This window comes from Hyla sarda, unplaced genomic scaffold (assembly GCF_029499605.1).
Source record: "Hyla sarda isolate aHylSar1 unplaced genomic scaffold, aHylSar1.hap1 scaffold_148, whole genome shotgun sequence".
Taxonomy (NCBI): Eukaryota; Metazoa; Chordata; class Amphibia; order Anura; family Hylidae; genus Hyla; species Hyla sarda.
In genome coordinates, this window is record NW_026608112.1 from 193,416 (window position 1) to 209,651 (window position 16,236).

At 54.3% G+C, this 16,236-nt stretch overlaps 2 non-coding genes and 1 pseudogene across 2 annotated transcripts; all 3 read right to left on the reverse strand.

Annotated features, from left to right (window-relative positions):
- Positions 1-1,162: 1,162 nt before the first annotated feature.
- On the reverse strand, positions 1,163-1,335 carry LOC130308479 (U2 spliceosomal RNA; annotated as a pseudogene).
- A 12,140-nt stretch (positions 1,336-13,475) lies between these two features.
- LOC130308344 (U2 spliceosomal RNA) lies at positions 13,476-13,666 on the reverse strand. Its single transcript, XR_008857326.1, has one exon. It is a non-coding gene; the product is annotated as a U2 spliceosomal RNA (small nuclear RNA).
- A 2,094-nt stretch (positions 13,667-15,760) lies between these two features.
- Positions 15,761-15,951, reverse strand: LOC130308345 (U2 spliceosomal RNA). The gene has a single exon (XR_008857327.1). It is a non-coding gene; the product is annotated as a U2 spliceosomal RNA (small nuclear RNA).
- Positions 15,952-16,236: the final 285 nt, after the last annotated feature.

Below are 16,236 nucleotides of genomic sequence, written 5' to 3' on the forward strand. Positions count from 1 at the left end.
ACTTTTAAACCCATTTCCACCTTTTTTTCCCTTCTCTTCCTCTTACTTTTTTTTCACGTTTTTTTACGTTTTTCTCCTTTTCGCCTCTTTTCTGGGCGTATTATTCTTCTTTTTCTTCTTTTTTTTCGTCTAATGCATACCCCATCAGTGCAGCAATGCTTATTCAATACCGCCAGCAGATGGAGACACTGGGGGATAATCTTCTAAGGATTTATACTGATTTTTCCTGTCTGAATTTGTCGCACAGAAAGTTGCAGGCCAAATATGTGTGACATTTCTGCGACTTTAGCTTCTAGAGCATTTTTACAACATTATACATAGGTGCTGAATACATAAAAAGCGACTGTTCAGCGACAGACAAGTCGCATCGGCTGAAAGTAGGCCAGAATGTCAGTCCATGTTGGAGCAGGTTTAGATACAGTCTAAAGTATAGATCTCAAAGTCTGTGCACAGAATTTAGCAAGGGCCTCGCACCTTCTGATGCATCAGGTAGGTGCACAATAGCATAGCCTAACCCTCTGTACTTTGGTCTATATTGATGCGGGACATAGACAGCCAGCTGATGACCAATCCATTAGTGCAATGGATGGCTGGAAGCATTTGTCTTTGCCTTTGCAATACCACAGAAGCAATGCATGGTCAATGTACAGCAATGGCACACCTGTGTGAACAGCCAGGAGACCCCCCCCCCCCCCCCCCATGTTATGTTACATAGTTACATAGTTAGTACGGTCGAAAAAAGACATATGTCCATCAAGTTCAACCAGGGAATTAAGGGGTAGGGGTGTGGCGCGATATTGGGGAAGGGATGAGATTTTATATTTCTTCATAAGCATTAATCTTATTTTGTCAATTAGGAACATTCAGCACCCACCCGCTATCAAGGCAGCTGCCTATCATGTCATGCCCTACCTGCACAGGTGTGCTGGCTACTCAAATGATCCAATTAAGGAGGCCATTTAGTCAGCAGCAGCAGAAGTCCTGTGCCTGGACGCTCCAACAGCGGCCAGACACAAGCAGAAGCAGAAGCAGCAGAAGCAGCAGCAGCACCACCTTTTGTTTTTTGGCTGCAGCAGCAGCAAGGCCCACAGGGCTGGCTAGCTGGCTAGCCAGCAAGCAGGTAGCAATGAAAGTAGGAATCTTTCTTTTTAACCCTGTAAGGGGGTGGTGCACTGTACCCGAAGATACTGCCATATCGGGTCAATGCATAGGGCGACGGAAGCAAGCTTCGAAATCGGCCCCCGTTCTCAAAAATCCATTTAATATATGGTCCCCAGATAGGGGACGTATCAGATATTAAACTGATAAGAACAGATTTTTGATTGAAAGAGCTTTATTTTCCGTTCAGTCATTACAAGTCGTACAATAAATTACAGTCACACAAAGCATGATAGTACAATACACAGCAAAGGTTCCCTAAGCTATACATCGCACACCATGCTACTCTAACATTCAGCTCAATCCTGCAATATAAAGGCACAAGAGATCAAACAAAAAACCAAATAATACAATCTGTGATCGGGGTAGGGGTGTGGGCGACTATGTGGGGGTAGGGAGGGGGCGGATCACAGGGCCAAACTGTTGGGCTGTATCTTCAGGGAGACATGGGAGAAGGAGAGGGGTCTTCACTCCTCTTCTTCCTCATCAACGGCCGAGCTGTCCAAGATGGAATAGTCTCTAAGCAGGTTCTTGATGAACCTGCGGCAGTCCCGGACGGACATGTTTTCCCTGTTGATCACGAGGCGGTTCCTGGCAAGCCACACTGCGTCCTTAAAACAGTTCATAAGGCGCCAGGCCTCCTGGATGGCCTCCACGTCGTGGGTCCCAGGGAACAGGCCGTAAAGCACCGAATGGTACGATAGGCAGCTCCTGGGCACTGCGTCTCTGAGTTCCTGTTCTAGGGCGTCCAACAGACCCTGTGCAAAGGGGCACTGCCAAAACACGTGGAAAGATGTTTCCTCCACGTAGGGGCAACGGGGGCAGTACCGGGTCTTGCACAGGTTGCGGGCATGCATGAATGACCTGAGAGAGAGACCTCCCATGACGGCCATCCACGACAAGTCCTTGTGTCCATTGGTAAGCCGCTTTGAGGCCACATTGTTCCAAACTGTCTCTGCAGTGGCTGCGGGGAGTCCCGGAACCAGCTCGGTCGAGTCCTTAGCTCGGATGAGCTTGTGGATTGTTTTTGGCTTCCATAGGTCTGGTTTCAGTCCTTCCAGCTGGTGCTCCCTCACAAACCGGACAACATCCCCATAGAACCAGGGAGTGTTCCAGTTGTAAGGGATGGAGCTGTCCCACTTGTCCCAGCCCAGCTGTCTCCAGAGGGGCATGAGAAGCAAGCGAGACATGGACCTGCCCGCTGAGCCAGTCTTTTCTACAAGAGTCCGCTGCACCGTGACACATGCAAAGGAGGCCCTCAGCAGAGCGGGGATGTCAGGTATTCCCTTCCCACCCTTGCGGGGTTCCTTGTACATCACGGTCCTCTTGACTCTGTCCATTTTGCCCCAGACGAAGCCAAACACTGTCCGGGTGATGGCCTTGCAAACGGTGGTATGGGGAGGCCAGGCCTGTGCGGTATATTGGAGCACAGGCAAAACTTCACTCCGCAGGACAAGTGCCTTGCCTTCCATCGTGAGCTTTCTGGAGCTCCACAGTCCGATCTTCGAGTTTATCCTTCCTAGTCGGTCTTGCCAAGACTTAAGGGCCGCTCCTTCCTTCCCGAACCAGACTCCAAGAATTTGAATGAAGTCCGGCTTGACAGCAAAGGGGAAGGGGGCGGAAGAAGCCAGGTGCCATTCCCCGAAGAGCATGGCCTCCGACTTCCCGCAGTTGACTTTTGCCCCCGAAGCTCTGCCGAAGTCCTCGCAGGTCTGGACGAGTGCAGTCACCGAACACTGGTCAGCGCAGAAGACGGTCACGTCGTCCATGTAGAGCGAGCACTTGACCTCGTGGCGATCTGGTCCTGGTGCGGTGATCCCTCTGATCTCTCCATTCTGCCGGATAGTCTCAGCGAAGAGCTCTATAACACAAACAAAAAGGAGAGGTGAAAGAGGGCAGCCTTGTCTAACCCCTGAAAGAATAGGAAAGGGGTCAGTCTTCCAGCCGTTCACCAACACCGTGCTGTAAATGTCAAAATACATAACGTTAACAAAAGAGCAAAACATCTTCCCCAGACCCAGCCTGCGCAAAACCCTGTCCATGAATGCGTGGGAGACACGGTCGAACGCCTTCTCCTGATCTAAGCTGACCAGGGCGGCGCGGCCCCCGCGGTCCTGGATGTAATGGACCGTGTCTCTCACAAGGGCAAGGCTGTCGGCAATCCTGCGGCCAGGAATGCTGCAGGTCTGGTCCGGATGGACGATCTGCCCCATGACAGATTTCAGCCTGTTGGCCAGCACCTTGGCGAGGATCTTGTAGTCCACGTTCAGGAGAGAGATGGGACGCCAGTTTTTCAGGTCACATCTCTCCCCCTTCCGCTTATACAAGATCGTGATCATCCCTTCCCTCAACGACGGAGGCATTCTGCCCCCCACCACCATCTCCTCGTACACCTCCAACAGGTCCGGACAGATCAGGTCACCCAGCGCTACGTAGAGCTCGGCCGGGAGACCGTCACTGCCCGGGGTCCTGCCGGGCTTAAAGGATTTAGCGGCAGAGAGCAGCTCCCCCACCGTCAAGGGATCGTCCATAGCCGCCGCACCTGCGGGATCAACAACGTTAGTGACACCTGACAGGAACCTCTCGGCGGCTTCGGGGTCGGATGACTTGGGGGCGTAGAGGTTGCTGTAGAAGTCGTGGACGACCCCCATCACTTCCTCCTTGCCGCTCCTCATGTGTCCGGTCTCATCTCGTAGCTCAGTCAGGGGCGTGTGGCCGGCATGGAGCTTCCTGAAAAAGAAAGAGTTACATTTCTCACCCTTCTCCAGGTTCTCCACCTTGGAACGAAAGACGATTCGCTTGGATTCCTCCTCAAAGTGCCTTTTCAAGCTCTTTTTGGTCTCCTCCAGCTCCTCCCTGACGTCCCAGCCACACTGGAGCAGGTCCTGCAGGGACCGCAGCTCGCGCTGCAGTTTCCTCAAGTCCCACTTCTTCGCACACGCCTGTTGTCTGCCTTTTGCCTGAAAGAAACAACGGAATTCGACTTTAACATATTCCCACCAATCGCTGATGCACTTGAACAGACATTTGTCATTTCGCCATACAAGGTAAGCATCCCTAAGTTCCTCCATGACCTCCCTCTGCTCCAACAGGGCACAATTCAACTTCCAGGAGCCCGGGCCAGGTGGGAATCCATGGCCCAGAGTCCCCCGGAATCGAATGGCCCTGTGGTCAGAGAAGAAGCAGGGGACCATAGAGTACGACACCTTTCTGACTGCTCTCGAAGTGAAGATGAAGTCTATCCGAGAACGGAGCGAGCCATCGGGGCGGCTCCACGTATAGTTTACGGAGCCGTTCCCGACGGACCCGACAACGTCCTGCAAGGATGCCTCCGTCACCATCTCAATCAGCAGTTTAGACGTCACGTCCAGGTTGGCGGATGTGCCAGAACTGCGCCCTTCCACCTCAATGGGGCAGTTGAAGTCACCACCCAACACTACTGCTCTAGTGGTGGCGAGTTCAGCCCGCAGGGCCTGGAGAACCTCCAGTCGGACATCCCTCTCAGGGGAGGCATACACGTTGATGAGCCGCACGGGCTCACCCGCCCAGGAACCGTCTGCGACAAGAAGTCTGCCACAGACGAGCTCCCGGACGGAATCAAGTGCAAAGTTACCTCCCCTGATCAGGATGGCCACCCCCGCAGACCTATTGTCGCCCCCACCAGACCAGTAGGAAGGGCCGTGAGGCCACTGCCTGGCCAGATGGTTGTAAGACCTAGAAGCAGACAAAGCACATTCCTGCAACATGTAAACATCACACCTCTGGGAATCTAAGAACGTAAGAACAGTCTGAAATCTAAACCAAGCTCTAATACTCCTCACATTAATGCAGAAGATGTTGAGATCAGCCATGGGAATAAAAAGAGAGGTTAGTTCTGATACTAGTTACCAGTCTGGTCGGACGGGTCCTCTTCTCTAGCGCCTGTCGGCTCCTGTGGCTTCTCGTAGCGCCCTTCCAAGAACTCGTCGTAGACCGTGTTGGACGGAGTGTCCAGGATTTTCTTAACCTCTGGGTCCTGCAGCAGCTCCTCCATAGATTGAGCTTGGACTGGCTCTGCTTGGACCTGCTCCACTTGGGCCTGCTCCATCACCTCCTCTCCTTCTGAAGCCTCAAGGCTCTCGCAGACCTGCTCCATCTCCTCCTCCTCATCTGAAGCTTGAGGGGTCTCGCAGGTCTCGATTATCTTTCTTTTGTGGGACTCTTCTGATACGTTGTCCCTTCCTTTCCTCTTCCTCTGTATGGTACCTGGGGGAGGAAGCACAGGAAAGTCCTCCGAAGGGCGGGCACCAGCAGCTGGAGGGGGGTTAGGTGCTGCTGGGCCAGGAGAGAAAGGAGGCTGGGTGGGGCGGGGGGCAGGAGAGAGTGCCCGGGCAGGGGAGGACGGGGCAGGGTGGGCCGGGCAGGGGAGGACGGGGCAGGGGTGGGCCGGGGTGGGGTACGGGGGGCAGGGGTGGGCCGGGGTGGGGTACGGGGGGCAGGGGTGGGGCGGGATGGGGCAGGAGGGGCTGGGGTGGGACGGGATGGGGTAGGAGGGGCAGGGGTGGGACGGGATGGGGCAGGGGTGGGACGGGATGGGGCAGGGGTGGGACGGGATGGGGCAGGAGAGAGGGCGGGAGGGGCAGGGGATGGGACTGGAGGGGCAGGGGAGGGGCGGGACGGGGCAGGGGTGGTGGCTTTCGCCTTCTTACCCTCCTTGGTCGGCTTGGCCATCCGTGGTGTTGGCTCCGGAGCTGGGGCTGGCTTCGGTGCTCTCGCTGCCACAGATGCCCATGTTCTCTCCCTCTGGGGGCAGTCCTTGTAGCTGTGGGCTGCCATTCCGCAGAGGTTGCAGGTCTTGCTCTTGGGGCAGTCCTTGGTCGTGTGACCTGTCACACGGCAATACCTGCAGGCATCCTCCGTACAGTCCTTGCCCTCGTGGCCCATCTTGCCACATCTCCTGCAGGTCTGCGGCATGTCCGGGTAGAAGATAAGTCCTGTGGAGTTGCCCAAGGAAAATGTCGTTGGCAGGTGCTGTAGTCCGTCTGGAGAAGCAGGGTTCTTGTTGAGTCTGACGACCACAGACCACTTGCAGGTCCAGTATCCGAGTGAGTTCAGGATGCGGGTGGGCTCCCTCACCACGGTGCAGAAGCGCTTCAGGAAGGTCGAGATGTCCGTGCCTGGGGTGTGTGGGTTCCGCATTGAGACCGTCACCCGCCTCTCCTCTCTTTGAATAAGGCAGTTGCCCACAAAGCGAGAGAAAGGGGATTCGGGACTCGCCGCTTTCACCACCTCCCAGTATCTTCTACAGGTCCCAATGGTGGCAAAGGTGATGTAGAAGATTCCCGAAAAGAAGGTTGCTATTCCCAGGGTGTCAGCCGTGGGGAAGCCTTGATCCGCCAGCATCTTCTTGCAGAACACGTCGTGGGACATGTCCGGCACCCTTCCGTCCACGGGCTTGAGCTTCAAGGCAACAGTCTGCCTCATCCAGGGCTCCAGGGTTGGGGCTTCCAGGTTAGGACTTCTGCCGCCCTTCTGCCTTGCCGTGGTGGAGGTTGAAGCTTGCTGTGGTTGGGGCTGGACCTCCAGGCCTTGCCCTGCAGCCTCCTGGGTGGACTTGCTGGTTGAGGCCATGGCTTCTTCCAGCAGGCTCTTTTCCGCTTCCTTGCTTGCTTGTGGAGAGAGGCTTCGCAAAGTCTTCTTTCCCGGGTGGGAGGAGCTATGCAAATCCTTCTCCAGAGGCAGCGAGTTTCTTCGAAAAGATTCTGCGCCGCCTTCCTCTTCGCCGCTGTTCCGGAATTCACCGCCGATTCCCTTCTTCCAGGTTCTTCGTCGGCTTCTTCCGGAGCTGCAGTCTTCAAGATCTTCTCCTTCTTCAGATGTTCCGAGGCAGGCAGGAGACGATCTTCAGGTGGTATGCTCTAGAGAAATGCGGTTCTAATAAGAACGAAAAGTACTGCAATCGTACTACGCAAAATCTCTACCACAATGCTTGGAGTTCTTCAGACCGTAGCGATCATGGTATCTCCCCTGCCAGGTCAGTATAAACTGATAAGAACAGATTTTTTTTTTTTTTGATTGAAAGAGCTTTATTTTCCGTTCAGTCATTACAAGTCGTACAATAAATTACAGTCACACAAAGCATGATAGTACAATACACAGCAAAGGTTCCCTAAGCTATACATCGCACACCATGCTACTCTAACATTCAGCTCAATCCTGCAATAGAAAAGCACAAGAGATCAAACAAAAACCAAATAATACAATCTGTGATCGGGGTAGGGGTGTGGGCGACTATGTGGGGGTAGGGAGGGGGCGGATCACAGGGCCAAACTGTTGGGCTGTATCTTCAGGGAGACATGGGAGAAGGAGAGGGGTCTTCACTCCTCTTCTTCCTCATCAACGGCCGAGCTGTCCAAGATGGAATAGTCTCTAAGCAGGTTCTTGATGAACCTGCGGCAGTCCCGGACGGACATGTTTTCCCTGTTGATCACGAGGCGGTTCCTGGAGAGCCACACTGCGTCCTTAAAACAGTTCATAAGGCGCCAGGCCTCCTGGATGGCCTCCACGTCGTGGGTCCCAGGGAACAGGCCGTAAAGCACCGAATGGTACGATAGGCAGCTCCTGGGCACTGAGTCTCTGAGTTCCTGTTCTAGGGCGTCCAACAGACCCTGTGCAAAGGGGCACTGCCAAAACACGTGGAAAGATGTTTCCTCCACGTAGGGGCAACGGGGGCAGTACCGGGTCTTGCACAGGTTGCGGGCATGCATGAATGACCTGAGAGAGAGACCTCCCATGACGGCCATCCACGACAAGTCCTTGTGTCCATTGGTAAGCCGCTTTGAGGCCACATTGTTCCAAACTGTCTCTGCAGTGGCTGCGGGGAGTCCCGGAACCAGCTCGGTCGAGTCCTTAGCTCGGATGAGCTTGTGGATTGTCTTTGGCTTCCATAGGTCTGGTTTCAGTCCTTCCAGCTGGTGCTCCCTCACAAACCGGACAACATCCCCATAGAACCAGGGAGTGTTCCAGTTGTAAGGGATGGAGCTGTCCCACTTGTCCCAGCCCAGCTGTCTCCAGAGGGGCATGAGAAGCAAGCGAGACATGGACCTGCCCGCTGAGCCAGTCTTTTCTACAAGAGTCCGCTGCACCGTGACACATGCAAAGGAGGCCCTCAGCAGAGCGGGGATGTCGGGTATTCCCTTCCCACCCTTGCGGGGTTCCTTGTACATCACGGTCCTCTTGACTCTGTCCATTTTGCCCCAGACGAAGCCAAATACTGTCCGGGTGATGGCCTTGCAAACGGTGGTATGGGGAGGCCAGGCCTGTGCGGTATATTGGAGCACAGGCAAAACTTCACTCCGCAGGACAAGTGCCTTGCCTTCCATCGTGAGCTTTCTGGAGCTCCACAGTCCGATCTTTGAGTTTATCCTTCCTAGTCGGTCTTGCCAAGACTTAAGGGCCGCTCCTTCCTTCCCGAACCAGACTCCAAGAATTTGAATGAAGTCCGGCTTAATAGTAAAGGGGAAGGGGGCGGAAGAAGCCAGGTGCCACTCCCCGAAGAGCATGGCCTCCGACTTCCCGCAGTTGACTTTTGCCCCCGAAGCTCTGCCGAAGTCCTCGCAGGTCTGGACGAGTGCAGTCACCGAACGCTGGTCAGCGCAGAAGACGGTCACGTCGTCCATGTAGAGCGAGCACTTGACCTCGTGGCGATCTGGTCCTGGTGCGGTGATCCCTCTGATCTCTCCACTCTGCCGGATAGTCTCAGCGAAGAGCTCTATAACACAAACAAAAAGGAGAGGTGAAAGAGGGCAGCCTTGTCTAACCCCTGAAAGAATGGAAAAGGGGTCAGTCTTCCAGCCGTTCACCAACACCGTGCTGTAAATGTCAAAATACATAACGTTAACAAAAGAGCAAAACATCTTCCCCAGACCCAGCCTGCGCAAAACCCTGTCCATGAATGCGTGGGAGACACGGTCGAACGCCTTCTCCTGATCTAAGCTGACCAGGGCGGCGCGGCCCCCGCGGTCCTGGATGTAATGGACCGTGTCTCTCACAAGGGCAAGGCTGTCGGCAATCCTGCGGCCAGGAATGCTGCAGGTCTGGTCCGGATGGACGATCTGCCCCATGACAGGTTTCAGCCTGTTGGCCAGCACCTTGGCGAGGATCTTGTAGTCCACGTTCAGGAGAGAGATGGGACGCCAGTTTTTCAGGTCACATCTCTCCCCCTTCCGCTTATACAAGATCGTGATCATCCCTTCCCTCAACGACGGAGGCATTCTGCCCCCCACCACCATCTCCTCGTACACCTCCAACAGGTCCGGACAGGTCAGGTCACCCAGCGCTACGTAGAGCTCGGCCGGGAGACCGTCACTGCCCGGGGTCCTGCCGGGCTTAAAGGATTTAGCGGCAGAGAGCAGCTCCCCCACCGTCAAGGGATCGTCCATAGCCGCCGCACCTGCGGGATCAACAACGTTAGTGACACCTGACAGGAACCTCTCGGCGGCTTCGGGGTCGGATGACTTGGGGGCGTAGAGGTTGCTGTAGAAGTCGTGGACGACCCCCATCACTTCCTCCTTGCCGCTCCTCATGTGTCCGGTCTCATCTCGTAGCTCAGTCAGGGGCGTGTGGCCGGCATGGAGCTTCCTGAAAAAGAAAGAGTTACATTTCTCACCCTTCTCCAGGTTCTCCACCTTGGAACGAAAGACGATTCGCTTGGATTCCTCCTCAAAGTGCCTTTTCAAGCTCTTTTTGGTCTCCTCCAGCTCCTCCCTGACGTCCCAGCCACACTGGAGCAGGTCCTGCAGGGACCGCAGCTCGCGCTGCAGTTTCCTCAAGTCCCACTTCTTCGCACACGCCTGTTGTCTGCCTTTTGCCTGAAAGAAACAACGGAATTCGACTTTAACATATTCCCACCAGTCGCTGATGCACTTGAACAGACATTTGTCATTTCGCCATACAAGGTACGCATCCCTAAGTTCCTCCATGACCTCCCTCTGCTCCAACAGGGCACAATTCAACTTCCAGGAGCCTGGGCCAGGTGGGAATCCATGGCCCAGAGTCCCCCGGAATCGAATGGCCCTGTGGTCAGAGAAGAAGCAGGGGACCATAGAGTACGACACCTTTCTGACTGCTCTCGAAGTGAAGATGAAGTCTATCCGAGAACGGAGCGAGCCATCGGGGCGGCTCCACGTATAGTTTACGGAGCCGTTCCCGATGGACCCGACAACGTCCTGCAAGGATGCCTCCGTCACCATCTCAATCAGCAGTTTAGACGTCACGTCCAGGTTGGCGGATGTGCCAGAACTGCGCCCGTCCACCTCAATGGGGCAGTTGAAGTCACCACCCAACACTACTGCCCTAGTGGTGGCGAGTTCAGCCCGCAGGGCCTGGAGAACCTCCAGTCGGACATCCCTCTCAGGGGAGGCGTACACGTTGATGAGCCGCACGGGCTCACCCGCCCAGGAACCGTCTGCGACAAGAAGTCTGCCACAGACGAGCTCCCGGACGGAATCAAGTGCAAAGTTACCTCCCCTGATCAGGATGGCCACCCCCGCAGACCTATTGTCGCCCCCACCAGACCAGTAGGAAGGGCCGTGAGGCCACTGCCTGGCCAGATGGTTGTAAGACCTAGAAGCAGACAAAGCACATTCCTGCAACATGTAAACATCACACCTCTGGGAATCTAAGAACGTAAGAACAGTCTGGAATCTAAACCAAGCTCTAATACTCCTCACATTAATGCAGAAGATGTTGAGATCAGCCATGGGAATAAAAAAAGAGAGGTTAGTTCTGATACTAGTTACCAGTCTGGTCGGACGGGTCCTCTTCTCTGGCGCCTGTCGGCTCGTGTGGCTTCTCGTAGCGCCCTTCCAAGAACTCGTCGTAGACCGTGTTGGACGGAGTGTCCAGGATTTTCTTAACCTCTGGGTCCTGCAGCAGCTCCTCCATAGATTGAGCTTGGACTGGCTCTGCTTGGACCTGCTCCACTTGGGCCTGCTCCATCACCTCCTCTCCTTCTGAAGCCTCAGGGCTCTCGCAGACCTGCTCCATCTCCTCCTCCTCATCTGAAGCTTGAGGGGTTTCGCAGGTCTCGATTATCTTTCTTTTGTGGGACTCTTCTGATACGTTGTCCCTTCCTTTCCTCTTCCTCTGTATGGTACCTGGGGGAGGAAGCACAGGAAAGTCCTCCGAAGGGCGGGCACCAGCAGCTGGAGGGGGGTTAGGTGCTGCTGGGCCAGGAGAGAAAGGAGGCTGGGTGGGGCGGGGGGCAGGAGAGAGTGCCCGGGCAGGGGAGGACGGGGCAGGGGTGGGCCGGGCAGGGGAGGACGGGGCAGGGGTGGGCCGGGCAGGGGAGGACGGGGCAGGGGTGGGCCGGGGTGGGGTACGGGGGGCAGGGGTGGGCCGGGGTGGGGTACGGGGGGCAGGGGTGGGGCGGGATGGGGCAGGAGGGGTGGGGGTGGGACGGGATGGGGCAGGAGGGGCAGGGGTGGGACGGGATGGGGCAGGAGGGGCAGGGGTGGGACGGGATGGGGCAGGGGTGGGACGGGATGGGGCAGGGGTGGGGCGGGATGGGGCAGGAGATGGGGCGGGAGGGGCAGGGGATGGGGCGGGAGGTGCAGGGGAGGGGCGGGACGGGGCAGGGGTGGTGGCTTTCGCCTTCTTACCCTCCTTGGTCGGCTTGGCCATCCGTGGTGTTGGCTCCGGAGCTGGGGCTGGCTTCGGTGCTCTCGCTGCCACAGATGCCCATGTTCTCTCCCTCTGGGGGCAGTCCTTGTAGCTGTGGGCTGCCAGTCCGCAGAGGTTGCAGGTCTTGCTCTTGGGGCAGTCCTTGGTCGTGTGACCTGTCACACGGCAATACCTGCAGGCATCCTCCGTACAGTCCTTGCCCTCGTGGCCCATCTTGCCACATCTCCTGCAGGTCTGCGGCATGTCCGGGTAGAAGATAAGTCCTGTGGAGTTGCCCAAGGAAAATGTCGTTGGCAGGTGCTGTAGTCCGTCTGGAGAAGCAGGGTTCTTGTTGAGTCTGACGACCACAGACCACTTGCAGGTCCAGTATCCGAGTGAGTTCAGGATGCGGGTGGGCTCCCTCACCACGGTGCAGAAGCGCTTCAGGAAGGTCGAGATGTCCGTGCCTGGGGTGTGTGGGTTCCGCATTGAGACCGTCACCCGCCTCTCCTCTCTTTGAATAAGGCAGTTGCCCACAAAGCGAGAGAAAGGGGATTCGGGACTCGCCGCTTTCACCACCTCCCAGTATCTTCTACAGGTCCCAATGGTGGCAAAGGTGATGTAGAAGATTCCCGAAAAGAAGGTTGCTATTCCCAGGGTGTCAGCCGTGGGGAAGCCTTGATCCGCCAGCATCTTCTTGCAGAACACGTCGTGGGACATGTCCGGCACCCTTCCGTCCACGGGCTTGAGCTTCAAGGCAACAGTCTGCCTCATCCAGGGCTCCAGGGTTGGAGCTTCCAGGTTAGGAATTCTGCCGCCCTTCTGCCTTGCCGTGGTGGAGGTTGAAGCTTGCTGTGGTTGGGGCTGGACCTCCAGGCCTTGCCCTGCAGCCTCCTGGGTGGACTTGCTGGTTGAGGCCATGGCTTCTTCCAGCAGGCTCTTTTCCGCTTCCTTGCTTGCTTGTGGAGAGAGGCTTCGCAAAGTCTTCTTTCCCGGGTGGGAGGAGCTATGCAGATCCGGTCCCGGTGGGAGGAGCTATGCAAATCCTTCTCCAGAGGCAGCGAGTTTCTTCGAAAAGATTCTGCGCCGCCTTCCTCTTCGCCGCTGTTCCGGAATTCACCGCCGATTCCCTTCTTCCAGGTTCTTCGTCGGCTTCTTCCGGAGCTGCAGTCTTCAAGATCTTCTCCTTCTTCAGATGTTCCGAGGCAGGCAGGAGACGATCTTCAGGTGGTATGCTCTAGAGAAATGCGGTTCTAATAAGAACGAAAAGTACTGCAATCGTACTACGCAAAATCTCTACCACAATGCTTGGAGTTCTTCAGACCGTAGCGATCATGGTATCTCCCCTGCCAGGTAAGTATCAAGGCAGCTGCCTATCATGTCATGCCCTACCTGCACAGGTGTGCTGGCTACTCAAATGATCCAATTAAGGAGGCCATTTAGTCAGCAGCAGCAGAAGTCCTGTGCCTGGACGCTCCAACAGCGGCCAGACACAAGCAGAAGCAGAAGCAGCAGAAGCAGCAGAAGCAGCAGAAGCAGCAGAAGCAGCAGCAGCACCACCTTTTGTTTTTTGGCTTTTGGCTGCAGCAGCAGCAAGGCCCACAGGGCTGGCTAGCTGGCTAGCCAGCAAGCAGGTAGCAATGAAAGTAGGAATCTTTCTTTTTAACCCTGTAAGGGGGTGGTGCACTGTACCCGAAGATACTGCCATATCGGGTCAATGCATAGGGCGACGGAAGCAAGCTTCGAAATCGGCCCCCGTTCTCAAAAATCCATTTAATATATGGTCCCCAGATAGGGGACGTATCAGATATTAAACTGATAAGAACAGATACTACACTTGATCTTAGCCAAAAGGCCGAGAAGCGATAACCGTGAAAGGGGCGGGCCCAACAAGGTGCCCTTCATGGGCACTATCACTGCTTGCTGTCAGGGAGGCTGCCAGACAATTTTCCATGCACACTCTGGGCTGGGGGGCAGTCAACCACCAGTACACACAGCAGAACCTAAACCCATACCATTATTGCTAAGCAGCAAGACAGGGGCCCATTGCACTCCCACGGGGCCTTTTTAAATGCAATCCATAACCCGGATTTGCCAGGAACCCTTCTTACTCCTCCTACTTGCATGTGACACTGGGCTTAGGATCTGCATAGGAAACACACACACAAGCACACACCTACCTTTGTTGCCTGCAGATGCCTCCTTGGCTGTCCCCAAACGGTATCAAACCAACACCCACGGGAAGCTGTAAGCATAGAGGACATGCCTGCACCCCATTGGACTTACCTGTGTGGGTTAAACCCGGGTTATTTGACAACCTATGGCGGTGATGGTTCTGCTCAGGCAGAGCAGTGCTGATGCTCCTCATAAAGCTGTCGCTGCTGTGAAGGTTCTAGGTGACATCACAAATCCCTATGGTTACATACACAACAAAGCTGGGTTGTTGTTGTTTACACTCTGCAAGGCCTGTGGAAGTGAGTGACATCATAGCACTGTAGTTCTGAGGGTTCTAGATGTATGCAACAATCTCCAGTTGCTTCTATGAAGGCCATAATAGACGACATCACCAAACAGCTCCATAGTCACATACACAGCAAAGGAGAGATGTTGTTTACACCTAGTGATGTCAGTGGTATTGAGTGACATCACAGCACAGTGCTAAGGCTCCTGGGCCTGGACACAGCAGCGGCTGCAATATCTCAACGGAGAATACGTTTATATATATGTGTGTGTGTGCGCGTATATATATATATATATATATATATATATATATATATATATATATATTTCTCCGCCGAAATCACTTTTAAACCCATTTCCACCTTTTTTTCCCTTCTCTTCCTCTTACTTTTTTTTCACGTTTTTTTACGTTTTTCTCCTTTTCGCCTCTTTTCTGGGCGTATTATTCTTCTTTTTCTTCTTTTTTTTCGTCTAATGCATACCCCATCAGTGCAGCAATGCTTATTCAATACCGCCAGCAGATGGAGACACTGGGGGATAATTTTCTAAGGATTTATACTGATTTTTCCTGTCTGAATTTGTCGCACAGAAAGTTGCAGGCCAAATATGTGTGACATTTCTGCGACTTTAGCTTCTAGAGCATTTTTACAACATTATACATAGGTGCTGAATACATAAAAAGCGACTGTTCAGCGACAGACAAGTCGCATCGGCTGAAAGTAGGCCAGAATGTCAGTCCATGTTGGAGCAGGTTTAGATACAGTCTAAAGTATAGATCTCAAAGTCTGTGCACAGAATTTAGCAAGGGCCTCGCACCTTCTGATGCATCAGGTAGGTGCACAATAGCATAGCCTAACCCTCTGTACTTTGGTCTATATTGATGCGGGACATAGACAGCCAGCTGATGACCAATCCATTAGTGCAATGGATGGCTGGAAGCATTTGTCTTTGCCTTTGCAATACCACAGAAGCAATGCATGGTCAATGTACAGCAATGACACACCTGTGTGAACAGCCAGGAGACCCCCCCCCCCCCCCATGTTATGTTACATAGTTACATAGTTAGTACGGTCGAAAAAAGACATATGTCCATCAAGTTCAACCAGGGAATTAAGGGGTAGGGGTGTGGCGCGATATTGGGGAAGGGATGAGATTTTATATTTCTTCATAAGCATTAATCTTATTTTGTCAATTAGGAACATTCAGCACCCACCCGCTATCAAGGCAGCTGCCTATCATGTCATGCCCTACCTGCACAGGTGTGCTGGCTACTCAAATGATCCAATTAAGGAGGCCATTTAGTCAGCAGCAGCAGAAGTCCTGTGCCTGGACGCTCCAACAGCGGCCAGACACAAGCAGAAGCAGAAGCAGCAGAAGCAGCAGCAGCACCACCTTTTGTTTTTTGGCTGCAGCAGCAGCAAGGCCCACAGGGCTGGCTAGCTGGCTAGCCAGCAAGCAGGTAGCAATGAAAGTAGGAATCTTTCTTTTTAACCCTGTAAGGGGGTGGTGCACTGTACCCGAAGATACTGCCATATCGGGTCAATGCATAGGGCGACGGAAGCAAGCTTCGAAATCGGCCCCCGTTCTCAAAAATCCATTTAATATATGGTCCCCAGATAGGGGACGTATCAGATATTAAACTGATAAGAACAGATACTACACTTGATCTTAGCCAAAAGGCCGAGAAGCGATAACCGTGAAAGGGGCGGGCCCAACAAGGTGCCCTTCATGGGCACTATCACTGCTTGCTGTCAGGGAGGCTGCCAGACAATTTTCCATGCACACTCTGGGCTGGGGGGCAGTCAACCACCAGTACACACAGCAGAACCTAAACCCATACCATTATTGCTAAGCAGCAAGACAGGGGCCCATTGCACTCCCACGGGGCCTTTTTAAATGCAATCCATAACCCGGATTTGCCAGGAACCCTTCTTACTCCTCCTACTTGCATGTGACACTGGGCTTAGGATCTGCATA